This window comes from Taudactylus pleione, unplaced genomic scaffold, assembly GCF_031769625.1.
Source record: "Taudactylus pleione unplaced genomic scaffold, aTauple2 ptg000029l, whole genome shotgun sequence".
Taxonomy (NCBI): Eukaryota; Metazoa; Chordata; class Amphibia; order Anura; family Myobatrachidae; genus Taudactylus; species Taudactylus pleione.
The window spans coordinates 2,416,072-2,418,633 of record NW_028284431.1 but is presented as its reverse complement, the minus strand read 5'-3'; the positions used below and the strand labels follow the sequence as shown (position 1 = coordinate 2,418,633).

At 36.3% G+C, this 2,562-nt stretch overlaps 1 long non-coding RNA gene across 1 annotated transcript; it reads right to left on the bottom strand.

Annotated features, from left to right (window-relative positions):
* Positions 1-469: 469 nt before the first annotated feature.
* On the bottom strand, positions 470-1,879 carry LOC148539118 (uncharacterized). Its single transcript, XR_015871215.1, has 2 exons — positions 1,641-1,879; positions 470-970 (listed from the first exon to the last, which is right to left on the bottom strand). It is a non-coding gene; the product is annotated as an uncharacterized LOC148539118 (long non-coding RNA).
* Between the last annotated feature and the right edge of the window lie 683 nt (positions 1,880-2,562).

Below are 2,562 nucleotides of genomic sequence, written 5' to 3'. Positions count from 1 at the left end.
AGTTTAGAATTAAATTTGATTTAGATTAAATCTTGTTTCAATGAACTATATTACATGGGGGAATGCACTGAAATACCATTGTTTAATGCAGAAAAAAGAGAAACTGAATAACTATGGATACACTTTAAAGAGAAATAACACATTTAAACAAAAAAGTAAATATTAAAACTTATTACAAGAAACCTCTGAGTGTGTTATGGAGCTCCAAAATGTGCTAAACATTAAGTAAAAAGTGATTAAATTTCTCAAATTTTTAGACAACCTTCCTAAAGAACTTTGGTCCCTGGATGTTGCATCTCAGGAGTAATTACCTACAGGTACAGTCTTCTTCTCCCAGCAAAAATGAGGTCTCTATATTGCCAGGATATAGACGCATAGAAAACCCTTAAGAAGTACTTTGTTAAATAATAAAAAAAAACAGCATATATCGATGAAGATCTTGATAAAGCAAAATATTAATTACATAGTCTTTTGTGGTAAAGCAAATATAATTTATTTAGGGAAACATTTCCACTTTTCTGCAGAGTGACACAGAGTAATGAGAAGTAAATTAGATCTCTGAATTTGTCACAGAAAGACAGAGCATCTTATACACATGATTACAGAATCATTTACAGATAGAAGTTTACAGGAACAGTATAATACAGGTATTTCATTGGATAATGTAGAGAAAAGTGTGAAGCACAGTATAGTCACAGGGAGGGGGGGATAGGGCAATATCAGATGAGGTTTTCATGATCTTGGAGCAATATCAGACATTAAACGGTTCGGACAGAGTGACATCCAACATATAACATGATGTTAGGTCTGAACGTAAACAAATTAGAACAAGGCTGATGTTGGTCATGTTGCAGGATGTGTGGCGCCATCAAAGACATAGTTCATGAGATTTCTCTTTATATCCACATTCTCCCTTCTCAGCACTTATTGTGGTTATCTCATCATCACTTTGGGTCACTGAAGAGTTTAGCTGCAGAACAAACATCAACAATTTAATCAAGCAATATATACACCATTTTTATTTAACTCCATCAATCTATACATGCGCCAAGAGATCTACAGACCTAACAAGTTGTAGTTGATCACAAAATGTTTCACACAATGTAATTTACTATGTAAGGAAATGCATTCTTACAAACCATTGGCTTGACAACTGCAAATAATGACCCCATGTGAGCTAATAAACTTGTACTTCCTACTGCAATGTATTTGCAAGAATGAAATCTGCACGACTATGATTGAAGACACCAGTTTCCTCTTGTAACATTGAAGCAAACCATTTTCTTTCACGTATCCAAAACCCTCAATGTTCATTAGAGTAGCTGCTCAAGTGAGAAGTGCAGAAATTCTAGGAAGTAAAGAAAATGTATACTCAAAACAAACCTGCCAACTGTAAATAGGGACAATGAGAGACAAAAAAGTTACAATCAACAATAAACTATGAAGACATGAAAAAAAAATGAAAGAAGGATATGAGAGTGACAACCACAAAGCACCATACTGTAGGATGACATGTCGCACGGCACCTTACGTCACAGCACCTCACAGCATAAAGCCAAAGTAGTTTTATAGAGAATGAAAATATAGTTTGTATTGTTGGATGTAACCTATTAAGATATTAAAGCAAGCCAATTACTTACAATGAATACAGGATATCATTGCCTCTGGATAGTCGTCAGTAAGCGTCTTGTCTGGTATCTTCATAGGCTCAATAGTCTGCAGCACTGTATCCTGATAAACTCCTGTAATGTCCACCACAAAGCCATCTATAATATCCAAGCTGTTTGAAGACACTGGTTTCCGCTTGTACCACTGCCAATGGATGAAGCAAATCATTTTCTTTAAGGTATCCAAAAACCTCAATGTTCATTAGAGTAGCTGCTGGAATGAGAAGTGCAGTAATTCTAGGAGGTAAAGAAAGTTTCTACTGAAAATATAACACTGCCAATTGTAAATAATTGGTACAACACCCTACAGGCAGGAAATATACAGCATTATGACACGCCACACCATACTAAGTTTTAGGGGCAATAAATATAGTTTGTATTTGTTAAGTGTAACCTATTAATATATTACCTAAAAGCAAGCGGGATATGCTACTAACAGGAAGCAACCATACTATAGAATGCCACTCCATACGGAACAGCACCACATAGCATGATGCTATACTAACAGTTAAGGACAATTAAACTAGGTTAAATTCAATAATATATACTATTACGATTATAACTAAAAGCAACCATAATTTATAATGCCACTCCATACGCTGCCTAAAGGTGCGTATCCACTACCAGACATGGAAATGACAGCACGATTACGACATTGTAATCGTGATGTCGTTTCCATGTCTGTAATGTGCCTACACTGAACGTTCAGTGTAGCACACACATTCATCATCGCCGTACATGCGGAACCTAACGTGATTGTCAGGTTGACCAGCATGTACGGGCGATGATAGATGTCGGAACCGACCTGCTGGCGCACGCATCACTGGTAGTTTGACCAAAATGTGCACGATACATGTGCGATTTAAATTGCAATGTGGATACGCACCATTACGGA